This window comes from Apis laboriosa, unplaced genomic scaffold (assembly GCF_014066325.1).
Source record: "Apis laboriosa isolate Shangri-la unplaced genomic scaffold, ASM1406632v1 scaffold30_cov140, whole genome shotgun sequence".
Classification (NCBI taxonomy): Eukaryota; Metazoa; Arthropoda; class Insecta; order Hymenoptera; family Apidae; genus Apis; species Apis laboriosa.
Window position 1 is genome coordinate 2,476,732 of NW_025222776.1, and position 17,916 is coordinate 2,494,647.

General features: G+C 16.5%; 1 long non-coding RNA gene across 1 annotated transcript in view; it reads left to right on the forward strand.

The window, feature by feature from the left end:
• The first annotated feature begins 3,678 nt into the window (after positions 1-3,678).
• LOC122714511 overlaps positions 3,679-17,916 on the forward strand; it is a 29,785-nt gene continuing 15,547 nt past the window's right edge. The window contains exon 1 of the long non-coding RNA XR_006346655.1: positions 3,679-4,332. This is a non-coding gene — a long non-coding RNA (uncharacterized LOC122714511). The remainder of the gene's footprint in view (positions 4,333-17,916) is intronic.

Sequence of the window (17,916 nt, forward strand, 5' to 3'; positions counted from 1 at the left end):
TAGCAATATATTAATTTTGTTTATTAATAAGAAATTTCTATTTAATTATAATGCTATTATTTTCTATATTTTACTTTTCTATATAAAATTTTCGATATAAAATATAGAATAAATTTATTTATATAAGATATTTGATATTTATATATGATAATGATGTATATGATTTATAAAAAATTATTTTTATTGTATACTATTAATATCAAAAAAAATTCGTGCAAATCATTTAATTTGAATAAAATTTATTTCTTACTTGGTAAATTTTATTTCAAATTGAAATAAGATATAAGTATTCAAAATAATTTATTTCGGATATTTTAAATTCAATACTATTATTTGAAAGTTAGATTAAGATTATCATTAATTCATTTAAAACAATAATTTATTGAATTATTTTGTTATTCCATTATTTTAAATTCAATTCAAAGAAAATAATTCTCAAAATAATTTCAAATAGAAATTATAATATATATATGTGTAAATTTAATATTTTATAAACTGAAGTATAATATAATATAAAATAATAATAAAGTACGAATAATATTATTACAGAGTTAAATAATACAATATAAATTATATTGAATTTTTAATTATTACTGAAAATAAATTAATTACAGAAAATAATCATAATAATTATTATTAATCAATTAACACAAAAATAATGTGTAATCTGTAATTATTAATCAATAATTTGTGATCATTTAAATGATTATCACATACACATATATATATTGATTTTGTATATATCATATACAAAATCAAAATTTATAGAGAAAGAAAATCTAATATAGCTTTTTAAAGAAGCAATAAAATAATCTTAAAATAATCTTAACTTAAAATTTATAGAAAGATCAAGAAATTGTACGATGACAAATTTTTCAATTTTGAAAATGTCATTTAACTATTTTTATTATATTTTTTATTATATTTTTTATTATACATATATTTCGTTTGTGAATAACAATTAAATTTAAATATCCATTATCGATATCCAATATTTTTTTAATTATAATTGGCAAAAAAAGATTTTCTTTTATATAACATGCTTTTGCCAACTTCTCTTCACTTCGTATGGAGAGATTATTGTCAATAAATATATGTAATAAATGTAACAAAAATATATAGATTAGATGAAATGTTTAAAGTGAAAATTATATTAAAAGCACATTATATTTATATATTAAAGTAAATAAGTAATTTATTCTTTATTTATTCTATATTTAAGAATTAGTTAAATAATAATCTATTTCTAAAAAAAATATTTCTTGTTATAAATAAATTACTGATTCAATCTTAATCAAAAATATAATTATCTTTTTAATGATTTTAATTTGAATTTGATTAATAATTAATGATAATTAAATTAATTATTACTTTTTATTATAATATTGTAATTATTTTTCTTAATTATTAATGAATAACTATAAATAAACAATAATTAATAATATTAATTATGATCCTCAATTATTAATTAGATTAAATTTTGCTCAATTTTTTATGGATATTTATAGAATAACATTATTTTATATAATTATTTTAATAATCATGGAATGAACATTTTATATCATATAATATTTGAAATAATAAAAATAAAATTTGATATTTTATAAATATTACAAAAAATTATGAAATAAAAAAACATATTATTTATATACAATATTAAAAATAATGCGATTTTAAATTATATGTAAATCTGGATTTAAGATGGTAAGCCAATTGTAAATAAAAATTGAAATTGAACATGTCAATCAAAATTTATATTTTATGAATTTAAATTTAAAATAATAGATACAGTAAAATTTATTTGTAATGTTTATAAAAATATAATCCTTTATTTTTATTTTTATTTTTATTATTATTATCCATTTTATTATTATTATCTATTGTTTGACTTTTTAAACAGATAAGAAAGTATGATAACGAGATCAAAACAACAATAAAATATTTTTTATATGAAAAGCTCAAGATTTTTATAAGAATCGTATGTATATGTAGAATTAAACATTATACATATCACAAAATAAGTTTATATTCAAATATTGAATTATTTAAATAAAATCTTTATCTTATTTTTTATTTGCTATATTATTTTTTTATCTTAAATAATATTTCTTTAATAATAATTTATTTATAGAAATTATTTTAATATTAATTACTTTATCTTATACTTAAATATTTATTATTTAATTCCAAAAACAAAAAAAAATTAAAAATTTTCTATAGTGAAATGGAATTCTTATACGAATTATTCTTTAAAAACATTTCTTTTGTTTAAATATATTTCTTTTCATATTTTTTATATATATATAAATTAGCTTATAAATTTCTTGATCAAAAAATACTGAAAAAAAAAAGATATTATTTTAATGTTTTAAAATCTTTTTTGTAATTATTATAAAATCTTTTTTTTATATAATGTTTAATTATCTTATATTTATTTGTATAATTAGAATATATAGTAATTTTAGAATATTAATTTCATATTATTTTATTAATGAATTATAATGAATTATAATTATAAAGATTATTTATAAAAATAATAATTTATTTAAATTTTTCTATGATGATAAGAATGAAATAAGATAAATTTAATAAGAATTAATAATAAATAAAAATAAATAAAAATAATAAATAATAATAAATAAAAATAGAATAATAAAAATTATTATATTATTATATTATAATTAAAAAATAAAAATTATAAAACTTTTTAAGTAAATTAATTCTAAATTTTGAAATATGAGAATCAATTTTCTTGAATTATAATTTTTTCATAAGAAAAAATGCAAAATCATGTTAATAGTGATGTATAACTATACAGAGATGAAAAGAAAATACAAAGACAAGAAAAATGCCGCTTGTTCAGATTAATTCACTCATCGTCACATTGTTATATGATTTAATTTGTGTTTAGTGTTGGACTTTTGGCCAATACCTATTTTTATGCATTGGTTTTATCTGGTTTAAATGACCAGTCAAATTCACATATTTTCAAAATACATATACATACTTATATAATATATGAGATAAGCAAATATTAAATAAAATTCATTAGTAAAAATAAGAAAAAAAATTTTAATTGGCAATTCGGTTGAATTTGTTAGAAAGACAAAAGTTTTTTTTAACGAATATAAAATTTCATTTTATCATTGATAAATTAATTTAAATAATTTTTTATATAAATAATCATAGTATAAATATTTATATCATAACTTTAGATAAGTGATATATTTTAAAATAACTTATACTTTTACGATTCATTATAATTGTAAAAATAAAAATTTTTTTTCATTTGAAATGAATGATATATTTTAATATTTATAATCTATTCTTTAAAACGATATTAAAAAAATATTACTAAATGTATATAAAAATTAAATATATAATTTCTAATATTAATATAATACAACTATAACAATACAAATATAATGATTTTTATCTTACTGATCGATTTATTGAATTGTATTTTTCAATAATATTTATACATATTAAAAATAATAAATATTTTTCTATATAGTAAAATTTTAATAAAATTTTTATAATACATTGAGGTACTATCGTTATTGTTGCTGATGTTTTATAATATATCAATTAGAAAATTGAATACATTAAATCATAAATTTTTAATTTAAATCTTCACAGGTTTTCATGATAACGATTATCTTTTTCTCTATATAATCTAATGTGCCTTATAAAAACATCAGTTTGATATAACTTTATGTATAATGAGAGATATAAATATCAATATTTACACACATTATAAAAATTTATTTAAATATAAATTCAATATTACATAGAATCTGTTCAATTGATATTCGTATATGGCACACATGACGATTGACTGCGCAGTTTTAATGTACACATGCAACTATTCTAATACACATTTCAATAATTAATATGTGTGTGAAATATGGATAGAAAGAACGAGGCAAAGTGGCATCGTCCCCACGCACGCGATTTACATGCGCGTCAACTACCAACGGTAGTTGAAACAGCAGTAGTGCTATTGCTTTCCATTCGATCGGACTTGACTATCGCAGTGAACAAATGCGCATGCGCATTTTGTTGTTTCGTTTTATACGCCTGCGCGTGCCATTACTTCTTTTGGCGCACAATTAATAGATTTGTTGAACTATCAAGATATGACCGTGAATCATAAGTGAAAATAATCTGCGATTTCGATTCTGCAGTTTTTTTTTGAAACTGTTTAAACAATAGTGTTTGTTATTGATACATTTTGTTTGGAAATTGTTTGCATTTTTCTAACTTTAACGAGTTTTATAATAGGTGAATATTATTACGTGAAGAGAAAGCCGTTTTTTCATCATATTGTAGGTATTGAAACATGAAATAATAACAATTTAAGTTTGATTTTTATAATAATATATGATATTTATAATAATTGATATAATAAGAATTTTTGGAATATTCTATTTTATATAAAGATATTCATATAAGATATGTATATTATTATATTATTACATTATTAAGATATATCATGTAAGATGTATTATAGTAATAGAATTTGAACTTATTTCATTAAACTTTCGGTATTTTAAGCGATTTGATTGATGTTCTTGTTTTTAAATGGAATAGATGTTTTAATAAAACGATTCTATATGATGGGAATTTATAAATGTATATATATAAATATATATATAAATATATATAAAACTATGCAATTTATTATATATAACAGTAATTAATATATAATATATAATAATATAATTAATTAATATAAATAATTAATATATAATATATAATATATAATATAATTTTAATTGCATTAAAAAATAAAATACAAAATATTATTTTTAGTTAATATATACAATAAAAGGATATTATTTCTTTTAATAGTACTTATATAAAAAGTATATAATATTTAAATATTATTATTATGTAAATTTCATTAACATATTCATTATTTTATATTTGAGTTTTTTGTCATGAAATAATTAAATATTAATTAATATGATTTTTGCAATGAAATAGTAATAGTTTAAAGATTTATGTGTATATTTCCAAGAAGGAAACAATATCTTGCATAAAATGACTATTATTAATTACTTTATAAACGATTCATATATTACATAATAGATTTATATAAAATAGTATTTAAGTTATTTAATTGAAATATATTGTGATATAGTTATTTTTAATTAATAATATAAATGTAATAATACAAATGTAATATTTCGTGTTCTTATGAAAGATTTCTATTATTTTTTATATTATGTTTATTTTTATTTTTAGAGTTTCATAGAATTATAAATTCTATTAGAATAATATATTTAGTCTTATTCTTCTTATTGATAAATTTAATTAATAAAATAATGCGTTATAATGTTTAAAGCAAGTTTAATATGAACGGACACAATCAGTCATTTCTATATTAAGAATCTATAATTAGAAATTTATATCTATGGTAATCATTTCGCATAAATAGAGTAAATGCGATATAAGTAAAAAAAAAAAAAAAAAAAAAAAATATTCATGAAAATGTATTCAATTAATTTTTATATAAGTTTTATTTCTTTTTCTTAAAAAAAAACGCGATTTATATACTTTTTTCTTGATAAAGTAAAATATTATAAAATAATAAAAAAACTAAATAATTCAAAGTTCAAATATATATAATATATATAATCAATATATAATTATTTAACAAAGTAATTTTTATTGTATCATTTTTTAAAAGAATAAAATCTTTATAAAAATAAATTAAAAAATATTATGTATTTTACATACATTATAAATTTGTAAATTTATCGTGAATAATAATAATTCATTTTATTAATTTTTTAGTATCGTATATTTATCTTTGAAATATTTTTTTAATTATTAAGATTTTTTTTTATAATAAAGTAAAAGTAAAGTAATATTGTTATAAAATAGAACTAAAATATTATTACTTATAAATATGCAATTTATATATGTTTATACATGTTTATACATAGGTATATATTTATATTTATTGTATATGCACATATTATTAGTATATTTAGTTTATTTATATTATATTATGAAACATCTTTGGATATTAATTGTAGAGAAGAAAATAAATAAAAAATGTTATACAAAAATATTGCTTAAGACTTCTTTGTTAAGCAATGTAATTTCATGTGAGATGAAGAAGTGAGAATACAATACAACAACGCAATGGTACAATGGAGATAGAGTGATTTCATTCTCTCATTTCGTCTAATGTAAATTTCAGTTGCTTATAACTTAATAAATAAATTTTAATATTAAAATTTGATATTTTATATATTTTTTTCTATTTGTTTTTATTTCTAAAATCGACTTTCCAAAGGTAATATGATTTTAAAACATGTACATTATGTTGGTATTACAATATACAGAATATATTTATCCTAATATATTTATCATAATATTTTATATATATATTGTATAATAACAACATAATATATATGTTTTGAAATCATATTACCAATTGAAAAATTACATATATGAAAATCATGGTTTTGAACATATATTGAATATGTCTATCTTACAATCCATGTATTGTTTTTAAAAATATACGTGTATTAATATATTCTTATTTTATTATATATTATTTTTATTATTAAACTTTGGCATTTTCTTATTTTATTTGAATATAAAATAATTTAAAAATAGATAAGAAGAAGATAAGAATAGATAAGAATAAGAATTTTAGAAAACTATTAATCTAACTATTAAACATTTTTTATCTATAATAGTTTTTTGATGAATAAAATCAAAAAATATTAATTTTAATTTTTAATTCATAATATTAAAAAATATACTTTTAAAAATGCATATTATTGATGCATATACATTAGGTTATATAAATGAATTGTATCGTTTGAATCATTGTGGGATAAGAAACATGTTCTATGGCGATTTATTGATTGTAGGTATAGATTTCTAATTTTTCATGTACATTCCAACTAATATATTAATTGTTAATAAAATTTTTATTTGTTGAAATTAAATTTTTTATACTGTATTTACAATATAACCTGACAATTTTTCTAATTTTATTAATTAATTTTTTCATTATCTTGAATATTCTGTATCCAAGATCTATTCAATATTTTGTTATCTCTTAAATACTTTGTATCCAAAGATAAATCAAAATTAAATTTATCTTCAAACATTTCTAGCTTTTGATTAATATTATATAGTTTTATTTAGTTATATATTATAGACTTTTAAAATTAAGATTATTTTTTTTGTTAAAAAAGATTTTTATTAATAAAAAATTTCTGTTGATAAAAAAAGAGTAAAATTAATGGTTCTCTAAACTAAAATTCAATCTTGAAATAATGAATTATTTTAAATATTTTATCTTTTTATCTTTATCTTTATCTTTATCTTTATAATATCATCAGAAAAATAACTTTATTTCGTTTGAGATATACATAAATTATCTTAAAAATAATATTTTTTTTTATTTATTTAACATGCTTACCAATTTGAATGATCATTTTTGTTTTATAATTTACAATGAACATTATATGGTTTGTTTAAAATTAGTATCCATTTGATTGAACTAAACTAAATTTAATTGAAGCTTTCCTTAATATACAATTAAAAAAAGTATTATTATATTTTTTACACTTAGTCTTAAAATTAATTTAAAATTATTTCTAAATTATATATTTTTTAAAAATTGTGATTGCAGAATTTATAATACGGTCAAAATGACTGCTATTTTTCAAAGAAAGAACGTATTCGGACGTTTCTATCATTTGAAGCACTCAAATTGTATGTATTTTGGTATTATTTTTAAGTTAAGCAATGTTGCATAATTTTTTTATATTTTTAGTTATTTCAATAGTAGGATTTTATCATAAATTTAAAATTTTCTAAAATTAAATTGACAAAGATGGTCCATTGCAAGACAACTATATATTGAATTTCGCTATATGTAGAATGCAAAAATCCATAGCATTAGTCAAAATTCTCACCCTTCTTGCCTCTCTTCACAATAGATTTTTTATAAATATTATAATCATTTTTCATGAAAATTAATTTTTTTGGTCAGCTATTCTTGATTTCATTTAATCTATATTAATGTTAGGATCTTTACAATATTGAGTTTATAAATATATTAGTGAAAGAGAGTTTATAATTATAATATTAGAGTTTATAAATATATTAGTGAAATTTTGATTCAATATTCATATGCATCAAAGTTTTAATATTAAATTCCATTTTTTCATATTTTTTAAAAAAATACCGAAGTAATATTGAAAAATCATCAAATATCTCAAAATATATCCCCTCCCTCCCCCCCAAAAAAAATATATCCCAAAATATATCCCAAAATATATCAAAAAAATAAAAAAATATTGATACTTATTTAATATTTTATTTTTCATTTTTATATATTATCAAAAATAAATATTGAGCTTAGTTCGATAGAGTGAAAGAATAAATATAGAATAAATGGAACCGAGATAAGCGACTAGCAACGATCATCTAATTTTCAATAATTTTATCAATAATTTTATAATGTTTATAAATGGAAGTTAAAATACAAAATAGATATCAAAATCTTCGTAAAATATCAAAGCATACGTAAATTAAATAAAATAAATCATCAAATTTATATCGATATTTTCACGAAGAATCAAATTGATATCATCAGACGGTTTTAGGTGCAAAAAAAAATATATATTATTATTAAAAATATAGTATTAATTATTAATTATAATATTAATTAATAATAATATTATTTTAAGAAATCAATCATTAAATATCTAAAATTTTTACATTGATATCTTCTATTAAATATTTGAATAATCGATATTATTCGATTCGATCACTATTTATGATTTTTCTTTTTTTCTTAATTTTTTATTTGTATTTTTTACAAGAGAATTGTTGATTTATTAGATTTATACTTACTTCTCTTATATATATAGATTATTTGAATGTTTCATGTTTTTACGATGTTTGTGTAGTTCGAATTAAAGATTATTTAATAGTGAAAAATTAAAAGATTTAAAGATTTTTTTAGAATTATTTATGTCGCTTTTTCAATAGAAAAATAAATAATTATTTACAAAAATAATTATTTACCATAAATTGTAATATTTGTTTGTTTTTTTATACATATCATTGGATTTGTTAAATATGAGTTTTTTCAAGATTGAATTAGTAGAAGATGTGATTAGTTTGTGGCAATTACATATTACTTGCTATCTTATAAGTTCTAACAGCATTAATTTATTTTTCACTTTTAAAATTTGATATTGTGCTCGTGTGTAACGGTTTTAGTATTAACGAAGATTTAAATATATTGAATAGAGAAAGAATTTTATTTGATCAATAAATGCTCAATTGAATTTCAATCAAATAACTAATTTATATATATTTATTAATAATAAAAAAATCTGCTTCCTGTTTATTGACAATATAATAGAGCCGTTTTGCCCGTTTTATTTTTGAATTATTATTATTTATTATATTTTTGAATTTTATTATCTTATTCGTAAAAAATGTTTTTTTTTTCCCTACCAATAAAGCGAACGAAATTCGGAAAAAAATAGTTTACAATTTACAGAATACATGGTTGATAATATCGATTCTATGATATTTAATCGAATTTATTATAAGTGTTAGAGATTTAACTTGTTCTTTACGGAATATCTGTCGACTCTGATTCTGAGCAAATCAAAGATATATTCTATAAAACGAGATTATAAATTAAAAATTTAAATATTAGAAATAAAGAGAAATATGTATTTATGAAAAATTTTATTATTAAAAACTGAACATTGTTTATATTGGAATTAATTTAATTTAATTTTATTTAATTATAATTTATATAATTATAAATTATAACTTTAATTTGTAGCAACAATATTTGTTCACAAAGAGTTAATCTTTTAATTTAATTTAGTCGATTTTAAGTTTCTTAATATAATTTAAATGTTATTTTTCAATCAAGAATTAAATCTAAAATTTTTTTATTTTGTTTATGAGATATCTGAAATCGATTTTTTTTTGACTTTACGTAGCAATTGAATGAAACTGTTAAAAAATTATTTATTATGTAATAATTCTAATTTTATTATCAGTAATTTTTTAATGAATTATATTAACTGTTTTGAGAAAACTGTTATTAAATATAATTTATTAATTGAAACTTTAATTCCATACATTTTTATATAAATAAGAAACTATTATACTATATATAACTATATATTAATTGAAACTTTAATTCCATACATTTTTATATAAATAAGAAACTTTTACTTTTTTGAAAATAAGAAAATGTTGTAATTACAAAAATAAGAATATTGTGCTTTGAAGAAGTTAAAGTTATAATGATATACGGATTTCTTAAAAATTTGTATGATAGATCTGAAATTGAAACGAATGATAAAATTTTATTTGTATATTCATAGGAAAACGAAAATGTTAAATAATCCTTTGCTTAAAGTTAAAAAAAAAACATATTCTTAAATATATTCTTATATCGTTTACTTTTGAAGAGAGATTGTTATAACAGTTGTAATTATGATCCGCTTCTAAATAAATAAAATGAAAATAGCAATTTAATCAACCATTTCAATGTCATATCATATATTATTTGATATTCTTAAATAATACTAATTTAAAAAATATTTTTAATTTTTATTTTTTTATTTTAATTTTTATTTATTTTTTATTTATTATTTATTATTTTTTTTTATTTTTAAATATCTGTTCAAAAATGGTGATACTGCACTTTTATTAATTGAACAATTAATAAAACTGAACATTTATAATAAACATAAAATGATTTTTTATTGATATTTCATTTAATCTTTGGTTTTGCGGTTTTTAGAAAGTATTTTAATTCAGATTTGTTATTAAAGAATTTAAAATCAATTTTAATAGATTAACTGTATAATTTGTTAGAAATCGATTGGAGTGTTTCTTGTGTAACTTTTGTGAACAAACCACATTTAACTGACACTTCTATAGATTTACAAATATCATTTATTATTAGTAAAACTAAAGTTATGTTTAGAACAGAAATTTCATTTTCGGTTTCAGTAGAAAGTGATAAAATATTATTTATACAATATATAATATTAATATTATATAATATTATTATAATATAATAATAATATTATACAATATATAACGTAGAATATATTATTATCTATTTAAGAAAATTGTAAATAAATTTCAGGACTTTTTTTTTATTTTTTTCTTCTTAAATATATTTTGAATATTAATTATTCGTTTCTTTTATATCATCACTTATGCTTTTATAAAATTTTTTAATAAATCTAAATTAATTAATATCGAGTGAAGGTTTCTTCTATAATTTGAAAGTTTCTTCAAAATATGATATAATATATTTTATAATATATTTCTTATTAAATAGTATTTAGTACATATAATATTTATAGTTTTTAATACATATAATTTAGTATAATATTTGGTTTTTTTTATATGTTGATACGTTTGTAATGTATAATATATACCATTTAGATAATATTAAAGATATATATCAACATTATTAGATTTAGAATAGATCCTCATTGTTTAACATCTTTTTATTTAGGGATATATGTATATATTAAGCTATTAGATTGCTTTTATTGATTATCATAAGTTTGCACATAGCGCGTTAGAATCAGTATTTTTTGTGAAATTTTTATCTTTTTCTTGTTTTGATATTAAGATTATACATTTGATATTATCATTTCTCATTATTATATAAATATTATTGTATAAATATCATATATAAATATATAACTTCATCTAATTATATTATATTTAATAATTTTTTTTACATTTAAAAATTAGATTTTTTAATGTAAATTTGAGTTTCAATATATTTTAATATTAGTTAGATTTTTTTTAATTATAATTTCATTATGATATGTTTTCAGTTTAAGCAAGTTATATATCTTTTGCGGTCTAATAAAAAAATAATATTTGTTTAGTTTTGATTTGATTATTTTTACTAATTGTTGAACGTTGTATGAAGTCTTTAGTGGAATTTTTACTTGCTACAAATATTAATTGCTATTTTTATATTTTTTAATAACTATTTTGTCAGAATCGTAGATGATTTTCCGTTTTTTGTTTATTAAATTTTTAATGATGGTTGAATTTTTCTTTCCTTTTTTTTTTTAAATTTATTATAAATATATATATTCAATTTTGAAATAAATTAATTCATGAACTTTTCTGATTTTATTTTAATAATTATATCAAAAAAATACTCCTGATTTTAATGATCTTGAAATACATTATCATTCTGAATAATTTTTCCTTATATATATATATATATTACTTGCACCGATCTTAATTTACACGATATGCAAAAAAACTTTTTGTTGAACTTATCTTATAAATTTTTTTTTTTTATCTTATAATCTTATAAATTTCATGGCGTGAATTTTAACATAGATGGTCATTAATATATTTATATATATTATCTAAAGAATAAAAAAAAAAATTAATGGATTATAAGTTATAGATTAAATTAGATTTTATTGATTTGTTTTTTAATGGCAATCGCATTCTTATATATATATAAAATTAAAACTATAAGTTATTATAATTAAATTACTATTATAATAAATACTATGAAATTAATAGTTTTTGTTGTTAGAATAGTTTTTATTGTTTTATTAAAATTATTATATTTAAATTCATCATGGCGTGAATTATTTTTCTTTTCAAATTATTTCTTTAATTCTTTTAAAATTATATTAACTTTTTGTAGCCATTGCATTTAGAAATTCATATAATTTCATTATAATTACATTTCTTAGCATTTTAATTTATCTTATCATTTTTGCAAAATTATATACATTTATCATTTGCAAATTACTGACAAGACATTACGTGGAAAAAATATACAAGGTATCCCAAAAACATTTTTTTTTTTAAAACATTTTGCATATTAAATATCCAAATAATATATTTATTATAAGAAACAAAATAGTATTGTAAATCTAAGTTTATCAAAAATTTTTGGTAAATATTTTGATGATATGTATAGCAAAATTAAAAAAAAAATTATTCAAAATTATGTACCAAATAATGTATTTGAATCATCAAATTGAAGAGGAAAATTTTTTTTAAATAATTATCTTATTTTTTTTTATAGATATATTGTATACTTACTGCATATATATTTATTTTTAAATTATTATTATTTTATTGTTTTTTAGTTTTCTACATTTCTATTTTTTTTTTTGCATTTTATATTTTACAATTGAATTATATTTTAGTTGTGATTTTTGATTTTAGAATCGAGATATTAACATTTTGATTTATTAAATGTATGAAGTTATTTAATATTTTGTCTATTTTTTTCTTTTTTTTGGTAATTGATTTTCTATTTTTTTATTTGTTATGTTTGTTTAGAATTTATTACAATTTTCTTATTAATTATTATTATTTTAGAAGAAGATTATGACTGAATAATAGTTCATATTAAAAAATTTATTTATTAATTTTCAGTTTAAATTTTTTGCTAATGATATAAATAGGATTACAAAGTTACAATCTTCTCGATTTGAAACTTGATTGAACTCTGTATTTTTTCTATGTAATCAATAATGAGGTAGGATTTTTTCTATGATCTTAAATTCTAAATATTTTTATTTTCATCTATCTCAATGAATATTAAAATCAGTTAGATTTTAAAAACCATTGATATAGATGAAAACGAAATTAGATTATTATATAATTTAATAAGTTCATAATATAATATAATATAATTTAAGAAATAAATATATAATTTAAGAAATTAATAATATTTTCGATTTTTTTTATTTAAATGGATTATTTAAATGTTTATTAGATATAAACGATGTTTATTAGATATAAAAGATAGATTTATTAGATATTAGATATAAATTGAAAATATAATATTCACGAAATTGTTCATATACTATGTTATAAGGAAATTCATTTAAACTATCTAAATAATATTTATTTATATTTATTTATTTATAAAATAAATTCTTTGTGAATGCATTATGAAATTGAAATACAAATACAATAATATAGATGATATAGATATGCAATATAAATATTTTTAAAATTAAAACTACTATTATATTATATAACAGTATAATCATGGAAAATAGAAACAAGAAATTCTGGATCAGTGATAGGGTCAATGTAAAAAATAATTACTCGAAAAATCTTCTGATATAATATATATATGTGTATTCATTAATACTTCGATCCTTTTTTTTTATAATCTCTATTGTTTCTCTATTATATAAATACATAATATATATTTATTGAATATTACACTGAATATTATTCTAGATCATAATTTTCTTTTTAACGGCAATGATCAATATGATGGTTGTGATTCCAATATATGCAATATGACAGATAAGACGATGTCCATCATTTATTTTGCCAAACTATTTCGCTTTTATATTAAAAAAAAAAATGATTTTATTATATTTTTCTTCATATTTTCTCCAGCAAAAAGATCTACTTTATTATACGAAGTTAGATTTTGTTCTAGATTTCTAATTTTTGAAATAAATTAAAAAATATCAATGTCAATAATTTTTAAATGAATGTATTTTTAGGGTTTGTAAATATTGATCATTATTTAAACATTAACTTTTGACTAACTAAATCGATTAATTAAACTATGGCAGTGGGATATGTCTTTGTCTTCCAATGCTAAAAAACTATTTTTTAACTAATTCATCTATTTATTCCTAATTTTGTTTTGTGGTATTAGAATATATATTGATTGTATAATTATAATTATTAAGAATAATTATTAAGAATTATTTTTTAACATTATTTATAAATTATTAAAATTTGAGATATAATAGAATTAAGAATAAGAATAAAGAATTTTTGAGATAAAATTTATGTAATAATAGAATAATAGAATTTCAAAATAAAATTAATAAATATAAATATATAATATAATATATTGTATAAAATAATAATAATTTAAAAAGATTATTTTATAAATTTTTTTATTTAATTTCGAAATATTAATTTTTAACAAATATTAATTTTTAAAAAAAATTGTTTTTGATTTAATTTAAAAATCTAGTTTTCAATTTTTTAATATAATATAATTTTTTATTTACAACTTTTTACAACTTACTATTATGTAATATAAAATAAATACTAATTAAAAGAATAATTTTCTCAAAATTAAATCAAATGATTTAAATCTTTTGAGAAGTTAGAAGAATTACTATATGATATATACAAATTTTTTGAAAAAATTGCAAAATCAGAATTTTAAAATAGTAAAGAACATTTTTTCAAAAATTTTTTTTAAAAAATTTATTATATAAGCCAATAATGAAAATTTGAATATATTTTATATAACTGATATAAATGTATATTAATATTATATATATATATATATATAAAATTCATCAAATCATTTTTTTAATATGTATATATATATATATATATATATACATATTAAAAAAATGATTATAATATATATATATATATATATATATATATTTGTTCAAAATTTCATCAAAATCGATTAATATAGAAACGTGTGATAGATATCGAAGAATATAAAAATGTTTAAGATAAAAATTTTAAAAAATTGCGATTTTCATCATTTTTAATTATTTGTAGCTTATAGAAAAATTATCTGATTTCGATTTTTCAATACGTATGTAATTGATATAAATGCAAAATATATTTTTTTAATTTTCATTACAAATTTAAATTTAAATCATTAAAAAAGTTATAAGAGATGATTTTTTCTATTTTATAAATCATATAAGTAGTAAATTAATCCTTTTTGTAACTTTTCAAAAAAATTTAAGTCGTTTGTTTTAATTTTAAAAAAATTATTCTGTTTTTGATAATTATATTAATATTATATTAATATTATTATATTAATATTATTATATTAATAATTGATAAATTTATATTTATATCCGTTATTCTATTACTATTCTATACTAATTTATATATTATTTTAATAAAAATATTTTTATTTATTGTTTTTTCTTTTTGTTAATTTATCATATTCTATGTGCATTGTAGATTCTAAAAAATATTAGGTTAGATTTTTTAATTTGTATTTTAGTTAAATTTTTAGAATGATTAAATAGAAACCATAGTATGTCTATCTATTACATTTTATGTATCGTATAAAACTATTCGTGATATTCAAAGTAACTTAGGACAAAGTGATTTAGAGAACAATAAAAAAGTGAATTTTAAAAATTTATTATTTAAAAAAATTTAATATTATTACTATAAAAATTTTACATAAAAATTCTGATTAATAATTTTAAGATTGATGATGTATTATTCGTATTAATAATAATAAAAATCATTGTAGCTATCTCAGTAGCAGCTAATAGCAGTTAATTTTTTTTTTTTACTTTAAAGCTAAATTTCGCCCTTTATAATGATGCTAGAAAAAAGATTAAACTTTACTAAACATATTTTAAAATTAAGATTGAAAATAAAAAATATTAAATAATGTATAATTCCAAAAATATTAATAATATCAAAATGAAATTTAGTATAAAGGAAATATATATCTACACAGAAATACATACCAGAAATACATAGTACACTTACTTCAATTAAAAATAATGGAATTAAAAAAACAACAAAATTGTAAATAATAATTCTATTTTTTAGTAATTTGGAAATTGACTTTTTTAAAATCATGTAATTATATTGATAACTAAAAAATATGAAAAGAAATCATATCATATTATGGAGAAAATGTTCAATTAATTATCTGTATAAAATTTTTTTTATTTTAAGGGTACTTCTAAAAAAAGACTTTTTAGCTCTTTTGAGAGGCAAATAGTCCATTATGCGCCGCACTATAGCGATTTAAAAAGGCAAACACAAAGACAAAACAGCGATTGTATCTAATGATATCCAATTCATACGAAAATATAAAATATGAGTTGCATCCTAACGTTCGAACGAATTCATTTAATATTTCATAATATTTCACAATAATTAATTGTTGCTATAAAAGCATAAAAAGTTTAAAAATAATTGAATGAATATTATTATAAAAGCACAACAAAAAATTTTTAAATTTTAATTTTTTTTAAAATTGAATTTTTTAAAAATTGTGAATTTTGAAAAAAAAAGGTTGCAAATTTGTATTCAGCAGATTAAAATCTAAAAGAAATATGAATTATTAAAGATTATAAAACTAAAAAGATTAAAATTTATCATATAATGTTATTAATTTTAAATTGAATTATTCTTAATTTTATATTTATCATATCTAGAGAAAATTTCTTTAAAATATAATAATTAGTGAAAACATAAAATGATCAACTTTGTAAAATTGTATATGAAATTTTAAAAAATTTTTGATTTTTTAGTACTAATTTTTTAGTACTAATAAATAATATTAAAGTAATTAATATTAAATTATATTTATCATAATTAAATCATGAGCATTAGTTTAAATTCATATTTTTATTACTTTCATATATTATAGAATATATGAAATATATTCATATCATATAATTATTAGAGAATACATATATTATTAAGAAAAAAATATAAAATAAACATTTATTTCATTCATTAATAAATTGAATATTTTATTTTTATTTTATATTATTTCAAAAATTTCACGTAAATGTATAAATATAATTTAATTATAACATATACAGAATATTCTGTAATTATAATATATAAGACAAATATAAAATAAATATAAAGAAAAAATTATTGTAAATAAATATAAAATACAATTAAATTAAAAATATAATTTTTTTTATTTAATTCCATCAGCAATTTAAATTTTCAAATGTTGATATAAAGATTAAAAATTTATTTAAAAAAATCGATTTCGTTTTAAAATATTATATAATAATATAATATTATATATAATATTATTATTAATAATATATTAATTAGAGAAATTGTTATCTATAAGATAAGTTTATAATTGCAAAT